The sequence below is a fragment of the Vitis riparia genome, chromosome 2 (genome assembly GCF_004353265.1).
Source record: "Vitis riparia cultivar Riparia Gloire de Montpellier isolate 1030 chromosome 2, EGFV_Vit.rip_1.0, whole genome shotgun sequence".
Classification (NCBI taxonomy): Eukaryota; Viridiplantae; Streptophyta; class Magnoliopsida; order Vitales; family Vitaceae; genus Vitis; species Vitis riparia.
The window spans coordinates 18037685-18053164 of NC_048432.1; the positions used below are offsets into that span (position 1 = coordinate 18037685).

At 38.4% G+C, this 15480-nt stretch overlaps 2 pseudogenes; both read right to left on the reverse strand.

The window, feature by feature from the left end:
• Window positions 1-61: 61 nt before the first annotated feature.
• LOC117928329 lies at window positions 62-3597 on the reverse strand (annotated as a pseudogene).
• An 8051-nt stretch (window positions 3598-11648) lies between these two features.
• LOC117930872 lies at window positions 11649-14867 on the reverse strand (annotated as a pseudogene).
• Window positions 14868-15480: the final 613 nt, after the last annotated feature.

Here is a 15480-nt window from a genome sequence, read left to right on the forward strand (position 1 = left end):
CCCTTAATATGCACTCCTTTCGACTACTTTAAGAATATATTAAGGGTGCACAAAAATATTATAACCAATAAAAACGAGCAAATTAGATAACAAACACTGGAATTTACAACAAGCTACTATCAATGATATATTACAGGCTGCAGCACAGAAAACAATAATCATAGAGACAATGAGAAAATATAGTCATGGCCATATCTTAAAATGCAATGGAGGATACCAAGTAAAGCGCACATGCAAGTGTAATTGAGATCAATGTGGTCTTCACAGGCATCTTTCCTTCATCAGTCCTCAAGACCATGGCTTCATATAGGGGCCAGCAATTCACTATTGCAAAACCGGCTAAGAGCATCTGCGTAAATAGACCTTCATGCTCTCTTTGCTTGAAAACTTGTATTATGCCCCATAGGAACGAGACCAAGTTGATTACTGCAGCTGTTGTCATGGGCAAGAACAAGGGTGATGGGACTCCAAACTCGAAAATCCCTTGGTTATATCGCTTTCTTTGTTCTTCTTCAATTACCTTGCTTGTGACATTAATCCAAATGTGGAAATGCCAATGAACTTCAGTAAGTATTCAAACCAATCCAAAAAATTAAGCTTGAGAGTCCCCTAATTGTCCACATCCTCTGATTGTTCCACCATCTTTGGATTGTTTCTCCAGCTAACATAAACTCGAGACACTCTTGCCCATAGGCACCAAGGAAAAGGAATATGTACAATAAAAACCAAGGGTCTGAGGCCTGTAAAACCATGACAATTTGCTTATTAAGTATCAATTATATATATGGTATAATCATGAATTCATAATTGCGATGCTAATGAATGCCTAGATGGGCATACCTTTGGGAAGATTGAGACACAATTGAGCAGAGCTAGCTGGGGGACAAAGGCATAGATGGTAATTGGAATGGACCATATTGGCCAGAAGGCGTAGTGAGCATAACATAGCCCTGTGAGAGGGCTTATGGACTTGACTCCGAAGGTGATGGGACTATATCTGCAGAAGGCCACTTCGAGGAGGCCAACAGACCATCGCGTAAGTTGATTCAGTGTGCTGTGGAGATTGATAGGTGAATTTCCCAGAAATGCAGGCCTTTTAGGGTTGCAGAAAATGGACTTCCAACCCTTACATTGTAGCAGATAGCCGGTATAGAAGTCCTCAACCAATGATCCATATCTGAAGCCAATCTGCAAGAGTTTGAAAACACATACTAGACAGTATTAATTAGACCAGAAGGAGCACCAGTAATTTAGGCTTGTTTAGTAACTATTTTCAAAAACAGATTTTTATTCTTCATAATGGTAAAATAGGAAACACCTTTGACAATAGAAAATAAGTTGTTCTTAAAAACAAAAAAATAAGGTGTTTTTAAATAACATCTTTTAATTATTTCAATTATTTTCACTTGTTTTCTAAGAATTAAAAAAAAAAAATCATCATAAAAATATGAAAAATAATTAAAAATGAAATACTATCCATAAACATTGCTTTTAAAACATATTTAAACCGATAAAAAACAGGTTAAAAAACATTTCTGATTCCCAAAGGGTTTTTGTTTTATAAATTATCAAAAACTAGATTTCAAAACTGTTTTCGAAGAAACTTCTTACAAAAAGCTAAAAATGACTTCTCTTGTGGAAAGTGAATTCTACTGATCCACACAGTAGATAATCCAGCAGAACTCTCCCCTTTTTATCAATATTATCTAGTAATAAAGTAACCAACATTGCTTACTTCAGTGCCCCATTTGGTTTGCTTCTCAAAATTGCAGTCTGCAACATGGTGTGCCATTGCTAAAACTTCTTTGGAATTGATTGACTTGTTCACTAGATGATCCTGGTTCAGTTCTGGGGTTTCTAATGGACCACCAAAGAAGACTCCACGCCTGAAAAAGCATCCAGTGCCTGTATAGTTAGAGCCAACCAATCCATCCATTCCACTGGCTTCAATTTGGAACTCTAATTTGAGTTGACCTCCATAAATATCATTCTCATTGATTCCATGGAAGATCTGAGGAAACTGAATGTACCCCAGTTTGGGATCCATAGCAGGGTCCAAGAGATAACACAGCACACGAAGCGGTGTTTGAGGATCATTGGAGTACATATCAGTATCTAGTGTTAGGATTACTGGTGCGTTGCTCATGGTGCCTGATACTCGTAGCTTCAAAATGTAAACAAAGTGATTTTTCATATTCATGTGTGTGTATATGTATGTATAAAGTATGTATAAATAAAGTATGTATGTATGTATAAAATAAATTTTTAGAGCCATTAGTGGGCTTACAAGGACATTAAGTGCACCAGCTTTGAAATGGTGGGGCAAAGTCGTGCTTTTCCCTCTGGAGATATACACAAGTTGGGCATGGTATGGCTAGCGTTGTCCTTATCCTTACTGCTCTCTAACAAAACCTGCTTTCAAAGTTGCAAGATATGCATCAGTGGTAGCTGTCAGTAGTGGTGATCAATCACTAGTTTGTGATACTTCTTATCGTTAACTAGTGGGCAATATTACCGGACCCGCACTTAAGGGGTCCAAATCATGACATTTGATAACACATAAAGTAGCATTATTGTGCTTTTTGAATTTTGGGGGCCAAGCGTCAATCATCTATCAGTCTAAGCTATGAAGGAAACCTGAATTACTGGAGGATGATTCTGAGGTGTAAATCCATCTGTCCATCTGCTGAAAGCTTCACCTTCTCCTTCATTAGTGATATAATCATGGCAAATGCTCCCTTTCTGGACAGCTTTCTCCACCCTATCTCTCATATTCTCATACATCATCTGCAACACTATCTCGTTTGAATGAAAGAGGAACCCTTGGTTCTTTGTTCTCCGCATAAATATATAACATGATTACATGTATTTTGTACAGAGAAATTAGCTAGTTAATTGAATATGGAAAGAAATTAAACTTGATCAATGTTGGTGCAGGCCCCGAAAAATTATATATATGTTACCTTAATTTGATTAGTCTCGGGAAACCATGAGAGATTAGATCTAAAATATGCCTCTGGACACCTCTCTACAATCTTGTTCTTCTTGCAGTAAGGCAGCCAGAGGGCAGCAAACCTAGCAGCCTCCATGAAAGCAAAGAGGGTCAGCTTGGAACCTCCGTCATCTGATACATAGACCGACAACTTCTCTGTTGGATAATCATAAGACATCACAGATAGAGCAGTGTTCACCGCACACATAGGTGGCTCTTTATATGGATCAGAAGTGCATACAAACACGTCCAACCTCGGATAATCACTTTCCTTGGCATAATGTTCAAGGTGTTCAATGAAAACCCGACGACCCACTGGACACATGCGAAAGGCCTGTGAGGTTGCCCACATGAAAGCCAGCACTGCATCAGCCATAAGAATGAGGAGGGAGACTATGGTGAAGGACTGGGGTAGAGCGATGCAACGGTGATACAGCAGAGCTAAGATGGCTAAAGAGTAGAAGAAAGCAAATACTCGGTTTGCAGAGGTTCGACTCAGTGGCACACGAATGTGAAGAGGGACATGGATGGTGCTGCTCTTGCTCCCAGTTGAATCTCCCATTTCTTTGGTGTGTATCCTGCGGGTGAGGTTTCTCTGGCTCTTGTATACTATCACTTTTAGCTTTTATCAGGGGACGGTGAAAGAGACGATTTGCCACATGGTTTATTTTATTTTATTTTAAAGTGAGAATTAATTTTTTTTTTTTTTTTTTTTGGGAAATCGTCTCTTTAAGAGAGATTTCCTACTTAGATGGTTTTTTTTTTTTTTTTTTTTTTTTTTTTGTGGAAATCGTCTCTTAAAAGAGATGATTCAGGTGTTTTTTTTTTTTATTTTAAAGTGAGAATTTTTTTTTTTTTTTTGAAATCGTCTCTTTAAGAGACGATTTCTCACTTTTTTTTTTTTTTTGTGAAAATCATCTCTTGAAGAGACGATTTATCACTTACAAATTTCTTCTCTCTCTTTGCTGGACAAAACTACGTAGATTTGGAATTATTTTTTTTACCATGGTAATTTAGACATTATTTTTAAAAACTATTGTACTCTTATAAAAAATCTCTACATCATGATATGCCAATGCTAAAACTTCTTTTGGACATGTTGATCCTGGTTTCTGGGTTAATTTTGTGATGGTTCTGATGGCCACACCCAAGAAAACATTTAGTGGGAAAAAAACTTGTATAACCACATATGTAGGGCTTGCCTACCCATACACCATTCCTATGAGTGATGGATTTAATTAATAGATGCTTGATTTCTCCACCATAAATATCAGCTTTGTTGATTCCATGGAAGAACCAAGGAAACTAAATGTACCCAAACTTTGGATCCATAGAAGGTGTAAGGGAAATAGTTCAAAATTTCAAACTATCAACTAGAAAATTCTTTTCCAACCAAATTATTGCAAATCAAGGGTTGTCAACAACTACGAAATGCAAGAATCATGCAGAAGATAACACCAACAACTAGCAAATTCCTCTCTAACAACTAGTTAACCAGCTATCATTTGAGCCCCCTCGAATTATGGCTATGTTTTTCTTAATTATCTTCTAGAGCGTACACTCGAGCATGCTTATGGCTCTTACTAAAACTCTATGATTTTTGCGTTTAATCAAGAAGCCATCATAGTTGTACTATCCCCATAGGAATGAGACCAAGTTGATTACTGCAACTGTTGTCATGGGCAAGAACAAGGGTAATGGTACTCCAAACTCGAAAATCCCTTGGTTATATCGCTTTCTTTGTTCTTCTTCAATTACCTTGCTTGTGACATTAAATCCAAATGTGGAAATGCCAATGAACTTCAATAAGTATTCAACCAATCCAAAAATGAAGCTTGAGAGTTCCCTAATTGTCCACATCCTCTGATTGTTCCACCATCTTTGGATTATTTCTCCAGCTAACATAAACTCGAGACACTCTTGCCCATAGGCACCAAGAAAAAGGAATATGTACAATAAAAACCAAGGGTCTGAGGCCTGTAAAACCATACAATTTGCTTATTAAGTATCAATTATATAATGGTATTAATCATGAATTCATAATTGTGATGCTAATGAATGCCTAGATGGGCATACCTTTGGGAAGATTAAGGCGCAATTGAGCAGAGCTAGCTGGGGACAAAGGCATAGATGGTAATTGGAATGCACCATATTGGCCAGAAGGTGTAGTGAGCATAACATAGCCCTGTGAGAGGGTTTATGGACTTGACTCCGAAGGTGATGGGACTATATCTGCAGAAGGCCACTTCGAGGAGGCTAACAGACCATCGCATAAGTTGATTCAGTGTGTTGTGGATGTTGATAGGTGAATTTCCCTACCTTAAGGCTATCGTGTTAGTGGATGAGATAGCTAAGGTGAGGACTACGACCCTCTATGTAACGACCCGCACCTAACCATGTAAATATTGTCCGCTTTAGGCCTAAGGGGGCCCTAACGGCTTTAAAACGCGTCTACTTGGTTAAGAAGAGCCTCTACATATATAGCGCCAGGAACCCCCCCCCCCCCCCCCCCCCAATGCAAACACAACGTCCTCGTTGTGTCCCATGGGATTGTAGGGTCAAACAGACAAACACCCCTTATGGGCTAAACAAACCCCCACACTGGGGTCGGAGATCGGCTCTAATACCATTTGTAACAACCGCACACAACCATGTAGATATTGTCCGCTTTAAGCCCAAAGGGGCTCTCACGACTTTAAAACGCGTCTACTTGGTTAAGGGGAGCCTCTACATATATAGCGTTAGGAACCTTTCCCCCTATCTGATGTGGGACATCACACTTTACCTCACCAACACGGCTACTCTATGGTGGCGCAGGAAGATCACCAATATGGAGAAAGACATTTGCACCATAGAGACATGTGAGGATTTCAAAAGGGAGATCAAGAGGTAGTTCTACCCTGATGACATGGCTTACCAAGCTAGGAAAAACATGAGGCGTCTCAAGCATACAAGCTCTATTTGCGACCATGTCAAGAAGTTCTCTTTGCTCATGCTTGAGATTCCTAATATGACTAAGGAGAATTATTATTTAATTTTATGGATAACCTGAAATGGGATTGAGTAGGAACTAAGGTGCCGAGGAGTTCAAGACTTAGTCACTGCTATGGTAGTAGCAGAGTCTTTAATGAATTACAAAAGAGAAAATTCTTCCAAGGTTGAGTGTTTGAAGGATAGCCATGCAAGAGTACATAAAACGAGGATGTGATGGAGCATGGTATTGTTAGAATGAGATTGAGCAAGACGTCTAACATCCAAGAAGGAAAAGGTAAAGTGAAAAGGAAGGATTTTATGCCTAAAATCAAGTGCTTCATGTGTGATGGTCCACATTAGGCACTGGATTGTCCAAAGAGGAAGACGCTCAATGCAATGATCGAGGAGAAGGAACAAGAAGATGAAACACATATGGGTTCGATGCAGCTACTAAGTGCCCTCCAAGTCAACCCAAAGCCTAATATGCTTAAGACCTCATTACTATCAGGGGTACTACTAGGCAAAGAGAGAGCGAGCTGAGATAGCTCACCCACACATGGATAAGGTCACTAAGGGAAAGGTGAACTCGATGGGCAAGAAAAAGTAGCGCTCCAAGCATCAAAGGCGTAAGTGTCTACATCCGTTTAGGGCTTCACAGTAAAAGGAGGTGAATGATATCCTGACTAAATGGGTCACCAGGAGACAAGGGGTCCCTCATGTGATAAAGCATCTAGGTTGATGGAAATGACTACCTAAATGACAAGCAAGCTAGGAACACGTGGATGCCTTAAGAAAGTTCTAGAAACACATTGAGAAGTTTCAAGTTGAGGCGACGGCATGGGTAAGGGAAAGTGTAACAAGATGCTCTAAATGACCCTTCCCCATAGGCTTATATATAGAGACAGGAAGCTTCTAGAGACCCCTAGAACCATCTTCACTTAGCTACAAGGTGGAAGAATGTGGAAGCTTCTAGAGAAGGCTAGAGATGCCTACACATCTTTACACTTAGATAAGAGACCATTGGAATAGTGTGGGGTGTTTTAGAGTCTTCCAAAGTCTTCTTGTACACAACCTTGTACATAGACTAGTGTAGGAACTTCTAGATTATTCTTGATTTGTAAGGAATCTTCCAAGGTTCTAAAGACTTTTTAAGGTGCCTATAAATAGGTTAAGACCTCATTTGGCCAAGGCACCACCTAAATCACTTCTTAACCAAGCAAGTGAGTTTTCAAGCACTTGTAAAGCTTTCTTTGAGCAATAAAAGCTTTAATTCTTCAAGAGTTGCCTACTACTCCTTCTAAAGCTTCTAAGTCGTGTGCATCTTAGTCTAACAGATAAGCATAAGAAGTAAGACTGACTTAGATCAAGTGTCTTGGCTTGTATAAGTGCCACACAAGCTTAAGAAAAAACTAAATCCATGACAAGAAGCTCTAATATCCCCTTCTCCTTCAACAGTTCTCTCTGAAATCCCACTTCAGTAGCCCTCGACTCCAACAATCCCACACCTTCAAATTAAGGTAAAACAAATTTCTCTCCCATGTTAGATTCTAAAATCCCATTTTTGAATCATTTTTTTCTTCTCCCGTTTTCCCTTTTCCTTCCACCTCTCCATTGCATCAAAATCGAAAATAAGATGGATTTGTTTCTATTCAAATCCATTAGCAATGGTTGTTAATTTTTCTTTTTGATTTTTAATCTCTTGTTTAAAAAATCATTTGTTAGGAATTTTTGTGCTACCATTTCAGTAGCAGATTGCATATTCATGTGGTGACCACTCTTCACAAAATGGCCAATGTCGCTACTCTGGTGCTTCTTTTTTCATTTACACGGGCTAAATTTTTAAATTTTCTCTAACAATTTGAATTCTAGGTTACCCTGTTTTTGCTATTTTAGTTTGGGAAGCCTGCTTATTATGCTATTGCATTTGCTTTTGGGCTCTCTAGATTTCTATCACTCCTTTTGCCTTGAAATTGCAGTTACCTTGGAGGAGCGGAAAGAGAGGCAAAAGGAAACTTCGGAAGATATATCTTCAAAATTCTTCAATTTGCAATTTGTCCCACTTGAGGTATTAACTCTAGTCTTAGCAAGCATAAAGAAACTGTTAGACTTATTTGTTGCATTGCGAAAAGAGATTATAAGTGAGGAATTGCCTTTATGATATTTCTAGCAGCCTCCTTATTATAGGAATGGATGGCTTTATGATGATATACAGAAATGGCTAAGGAGGTTGATTTAAAGGTTTTAAATATCCATGCATTAAATATGTACTTTTGTTTGATATTCAGATTGCAAATTATATTTACAAAATTTTGATGCAAAATATTGTGGAAATTTAGCACAGAACTGGGAGCTTATCAAGAATGGTGATCTTGATTAATAATGCAGGTCAAAAGATTTTGACGTAGGGTTGTAGTTACTTGTCACAATTTTGTGGGACTCTGTAGAAACATTCTTAAAGATATGGAAAAATTAACCTGAGTTTCTCTCTCAGGATTTTACAGGAGACAGCAAGCAGTTTTGTGAAAGAAAATATGCGGTCAAGGTTTGTTTTATTAACCAGCCTGTAGCACATCCTTTGTGATCCTTATGAGTGGGTGCTTTTCTTCTACTACTTGATGCCTTTAATTTTGAAGCATAGATGATTATGGTTGATGCTGAATATGGATGGTGATTCATTTCTGAAAGCAGTGTTTAGTTATGAACTTACATGGGAATTGACTCTAGTTGCTGTAATCATTGGTTTAAAACCCAATGAAACTTTGAGATGAACTAGCTAAAATTATTTGTGGGCCTCATACTCTGTTTCTTTTATTCTTTCAAACTGATCTATGGTTTTACATCTATTTAACAGTTTTTTCTCCTAAAAATATGTTCAGAGAGAAACATAAGCCACCAGCCTGATATTTCCTGCTTATTTTTCAATCACCATCTGGTTGTAGCCATTTAAAGTCTGAAATGTTGTCTGCCTACTTATAGTATAGGTTTCTGTCACATTATACAGGGACAAAATCCTTCCCTGCTTTTGGGGTTTATTTTAAAATTTAAATGCTTCTCTATTTGTAGGGAGGAAAAATCCAGGACTTGCTTTTCCAAATACTTGAACAAGAAGAGGATGTCATAATAAAACATGGTGCACAATCCAGAGAGAGTATGGCTTCTAGGTATGGTGCACAATCCAAAACTTATTCAAATAGGGCCAAACTAGCCTTTAAAATTAGATGGCTGTATGTACATTTAGCAACTATATGGGTTTCTCAACAATGATCAATATCTATGCCCTATATTGCTGTAATTGAATTTGTTTTCTATGCATGTCTTGTTTGAGTTGTGATGCAGTGGTTGAATGATCACCTGCATTTCATCCAAAGAGCATGTTTAAATCTTTCTTGACTTGATTGTGGTATTGTTCAAACTTCAAATCTTTCTTGACTTGATTGTGGCACTGTTCAAACTAATTCTTGTTTCCTTTGATAAAATATTTAGGAGGAATGGACAATGCCAATCAGGAGAAGCATTTAATGCATCATCTAGCAACAGTTTTTATAATAGTAACACCTTATTTAGTAAGATCATTTGATGGAAATTTATTGACAGAGGGATCCTCACTTATTTTTTTAAAAAAATTACGACATAGGAAAGTGATTGGAGCCAGATATTATTTGAGTGACTATGAAGCTGAAGAAGATCCGATAACGTCTGTGTCATTCAAATCCCCTAGGGACAGTTCTGGTCATGGCAGCCACACAGCCTCAACAGCTGCAGGCCGGTATATGACAATACACCATCACATCATTTGACTAAGTATGCTGTGGAGGTTGATGGGTGAATTTCCCAGAAATGCAGGTCTAGGATTGCAAAAAATGGACTTGGATCCATCACATTGCAGTCGGTAGCTTGTGTAGAAGTCCTCAACCAGTGTTCCATACCTAAAGCCCATCCGCACATTGTAGAAAACACAAATCAGAGAGTACTCACTTCTCCATTATTCTGTTTCTGCTGTTTTACTTGTTCTGCCTCAAGAGGACGGTTTCCACTCCCTCATCTACTGTACCAGTACTTCCAAGCAGTATGAATCAAGAAGCTTCATTTCTCTCCCCAGTTAGTCCTCTATCTCCTTCTCTCGCTCTCATGTTTGTGCAGCTTGTTTTTATAATTTGGTATGAATTTGTGTAATGATATCTTTATATTCTGATGTTTCTGTAGTCACGTGGGATGGTTTGAAGGGAGAGCTCAAAGGCAAGCTTCCAACAATCTTGTTTGATGAAGAATCAAAGGCAAGGGACTCACAGTAAGTTTTTGTATTTAACATTCTCATTACGAGATTTTTGCAAAGCTGTAGGGCTATATTCTGCTCACTACTTGGTAAGCAAACCAAAAAGTGAACCCTGAGGTTGCCAATAACAAAAGTTACTCTAACTAAACACACCTTTCAACATTTTTTGAGGACATATTCCTTCCTTAAAAACCCAAGAAGACATGCAGACTTGTTTTTGGATCCTGGCATGCCCTCTATACCACAATTTACCAGGAGCCAGGTACAAGTTGCATTTTTTTACCCATGAATTCGGTTCAAATCTCCAGTGACATCCACTCTTTCCTGAAAAGCACTGGTCCAAACCATCTTTAGAAAAAAAGAAGTATGACATGAATGGCATCTTTAGATTTTGCCCAGAAAAATTAAAAGGAAAAATGAAAATCCCCTCTTAAATATTGGCCTTCCAATGTCAAAAGTAGGACAAGCATCAATACACAAACCTTATGGTAAAATCCCTTAATTATTGGGTTTGTTGATGTTGAAGTTGAACCCAACTTTATAATCATTGGAAGAAGGAATGTGTTTATTAATACTCAATCAACCGTGCCCTGCTATGAAAGATAATTAGAACTTCACAGAGGTATAGAAATCATTGTGCTTATACCTATCTCCCAGCCAAAGATTGTAATGATCCGATAATTATTTGGCTCCACTTTTAGATAATCGGATGATTGTTTACCACTTCACAAATTATTACATTAGATTTTTTTTTTTAAAATTTTTTAATTTATTTATCAAATATGCATTCTGTAGCATGACTTGAACTGCATGTAATAATGGAACTTCTGAAAATTTCGCAGATGTTGTGTTTGCCTGGGAGAATTTAAAATCAAAGAGGAGTTACACCAGGTTCTGTCGTGCAAATATATGTTTCATGCCGACTGCATATGCCCCTGGCTTCATATAAACTCTATTTGTCCACTCTGTTGCTGCTCTGTCTTCCTCAATACCAAAGCAGGCAATCCAGTGGCCCCTGTTAGACCCGAACATCGCCAGCAAGATAACCAGAACTCCAAGTAGCACAGACAAAATGTCTCTTCGCAGCAACAAGAAGAAGAAAACATGGTGTTAGGTTGGATATCTCTGATTCTTCCAGAGGACAGCAGATGGTACCAACAAAGGATTGCCTAGCTCGAGTTTAAGAGAGCCTGGAAGATAGTCTGAGTTGCCCACTTGCATGGACAGTGAAATGAGTTATCAGGATCAAGAATCGGTTGTTCTTCACATTGAAACACATTCAGAAACCTAAGGGAAGTTGAGTGAAGTAGTTTAGAGATTGATTGCTAGTTTATTAATTTCATCAGGGAGTATAAGGTATTGTAAACAGTACAGAAAAGAACTTGAAAACAATTCTATAGAGACAAGTACTCAAAATGCCATAGAGGATGTTGAGTAAAGAGCCCATGCTAGAACTACAGAAATCACAGTAATTTTCGGAGGCAATTTCCCTTGGTCTCTCCTCCAGGCCATGGCTTCATATACTGGCCAGCAGTTCACCACTGCAAAACCAGCCAAGAACAGTTGAAGAAACACATCTTCTATGCTTCTTTGCCTGCCGGCTTGAGCAATGCCGGATAGGAATGCGACCAAGTTGATTATTGCTGCTGTGGCTAGCGGCAAGAAAACCGGGGATGGGACTCCAAACTCGAAGATCCCCTGCTGGTATCGCTTGCTTTGTTCTTCTTCAACCACCTTGCTCGTCACATTAAACCCAAATGTGGATATGCCAACATACTTCAGCAAGTACTCAACCAATCCGAACGTGAAACTCGACAGTCCCCTCATCATCCACGCCCTCTGATGGTTCCACCACCTTTGTGTCGGCCCGCCGGATAATACAAACTCAAGATAGTCTTGTCCATAGGCTCCAAGGAAAAGAACCACGTATAACCAACACCAAGGATCTGATATCTGTAAAACCATGTTGAGTTTTCTTAGTTGAAATCGACTCAATAATATAATGCTAATGGATGCATAGATGGGCATACCTTTGGGAATATTGAGGCAGAATTGAGCAGAGCTAGCTGGGGGAGAAAGGCATAGATGGTGACTGGAATCGCCCAAATCGCCCAGAAGGTATAATGAGCAAAACATAGCCCTGAAAGGAGGCTTATCGATTGGACTCCAAAGGTGATTGGGCTATATCTGGAGAAGGCAATTTCAAGAAGGCCAACTGACCATCTCATGGTTTGATTCAGAGAATCATGGAGGTTGATGGGTGACTTCCCTAGAAATGCAGGCCATTTAGGATTACAATAAATGGACTTCCATCCTTCACATTGCAGCAGACAGCTTGTGTACACGTCCTCAACCAAAGAGCCATACCTAAAACCCATCTGCAAATTGTAGAAAACAAAAAACGAATCCAAATTTGTGCTCAAAAACTGGTGATCCTACGCGGGTTTTGTTTGTTTTCTTTGCGAAAATGCAAATTAGGATAAGTAACTAAGCCTACCGTTCTGCCCCATTCGGTTTGGTTCTCATACTTGCAGCCTGCGACATGGTGTGCCATTGCCAAAACCTCTCTAGACTTGATTGAATGGCTAACCTGCCGATCCCGGTTCATTTCCAGGGTTTCAGATGGGCAACCATAGAAGACTCTTCGCCGGAAAAAACCTCCAGAGCCGACATGTAAGGGGCCTGCTAGTCCATCCATTCCGGGCATATGAACTTCAGACACATGTCTCAGTTCACCCCCATAGATATCATTCTTGTTGATCCCATGGAAAACCTGAGGAAACTGAACGTACCCAAGTTTTGGATCCATGGAAGGATCTAAAGGTAGCACAGCGCCCGCAGAGGCGTCTGTGGATCGTTGGAGTACATGTCGCTATCCAGGGTTAGGATCACTGGTGCATTTGTCATGGTGGCCGATACTCGGAGCTTCAAAATTTAAACAAAATTGGCATATGCATGAAGATAGGCGATTCAGGATGATTAAAAGGAAAAAAAACTAGAGTGGGGGTTACAAAAATTGATGTGGATTTGTACTGGAACATGAGCTCTAAATCTTACCAGGACGTTAAGGGCACCAGCCTTGAAACGGTGGGGAGAATCTGTGCTTTTCTCTCTGGAGATGTATACAAGGTTTGGCATCCCATGGCCAGTGACATCCTTGTCTTTGCCATGCTCTAATAGCACCTGTTTTCAGGGCTTGTAAGAATGCATTTCGTTACATTTGCTGCTGAAAATGGATAAAGACCCATGTAGATTCTACTAAATACAAGTGATTAATTTTCATTAAAAATATTTAAACTGAGGTGATCTCTTTAAAAGACAATTTTCAATTAATGTTATAGAAAGAGCCATTTTTCAAAATCCTTTACGGCTTGTGCCCAATCATAAATTGGCGTGATGTAAATCGGAGGGGACCCTTTCTAACAACTGCTAATGACCGATTAGAAGTTTCATGAAGATAAACCTGAACTACTGGAGGATGGTTCTGAGGTGTAAATCCATCTGTCCATCTGCTGAGAGCTTCACTTTCTCCTTCCTTAGTGATATAATCATGGCTTATGCTCCCTCTCTTTACCACATTCTCCACCCTCACTCTCATGCTCTCATACATCATCTGCATACATAATTGACAATCATTTTGGTTATTCAACGATTGCTATACGCTTTCAGTCCGTTATTTTCTCCATAAATATTACTTACTATATGTACAAATTTATTAATTTTTATAGCTTGGTAGTTCATTAGTTTTAATTTAATTATAATATGTTTATAATATAAAAAATGAATTAAAATTCACTTCAACTCTAGTTTATTATTTTATTTAACATTTTAATCTTTATAAGGAAATATAAAAAATTGATATAATTAATTATTTAATATATTTATAATTAAAATTGTTTTTATTTTAAAATTTTGCAACTATATAAAATAAATAAATTTATATGACTTAAAGGTATTATAAAAGGTGAATTAACTAAAATTTATATCATTTTCGAGTTCTCAAAATTGCCGCCCATGGTTGTGGAAGAAATCAAATAATTGTTTACCTTGATCTGATCGGTCTCTGGGAACCTTGAGGGGTTGGAGGATCCAAAATGTACCTTTGGACACCTCTCCACAACCTTGTTCTTCCTGCAATAAGGCAGCCAGTGGGCAGCAAACCTAGCAGCCTCCATGAAAGCAAAGAGTGTGAGCTTGGAACCTCCATCATCCGATACATATACCGACAACTTCTCTGTCGGATAATCACATGCCATCACAGATAGAGCTGTGTTCGCCACATCCATAGGTGGCTCCTTGTATGGATCAGCAGTGCATATAAACACATCAAGCCCCGGATAATCACTCTCCTTGACGTAATGCTCAAGGTGTTCGACGAAAACCTGACGATGGGTTGGATACATGCGAAAAGCCTGTGCGGTCACCCACATGAAAGCTAGGACTGAATCAGCCAGAAGAAGGAAGACGGAGACCATGGAGGTGGACTGGAGTAGATCAATGAAATGGTGATAGAGTAGAGCTAAGATGGCACAAGAGTAGAGAAGTGCGAATGCTCGGTTTATGCCGGCCCGGGGCATAAGCATCTGGGTGTGAAGAGGAAGGCGTTGGGTGCCTGCCATGGTTTTGGTGGTAATGGAGATAGATAGTTGATGATGCTGTGCTGGTTTCGTCTCTTAAATAGAGGAAATGGACAAGGGTTTTCTTGTATTCTTCGCCAACCATATGAAGCGACAGAACCGAATAGCATTATCGATTGTTTTAAGAAGACTAGGATGGATGTGAATCAAATTTTTCTTTCTTCTAAATTGCTTATATTTAATAAAATTATTCATCACCCTAAACTATAAACCTAGTCAATTATACCATTTTTTTTTTTTAAGATAGTAGAACTTAAAAACAGTTTTTAAAAACAAGTTTAAGAAAACATGACCAAACAAACCTTTAATCTTAGAGGATTTGAACTTAACATGCATATCATATTTCTTAACATATGTGCATTTCCTGTATTTAATGTATGCATCAAAATTTAATCATGGACTTAAGTGTTCTTTGGTAATTGTTTTTTAAAATAGTTATAAAAAAATAGTTTTTAAAAACATTTCTTTAATGTTTTGTCAAATAAAAATATTTTTGAAACTTGAAATGTTTTTAATCTATTTTTAATATTTTAAAAATAATTTTTATATTTAGAACTTTATTTTTAATTATTATATATGTTTGTATAATTATTTTTTAAAATACA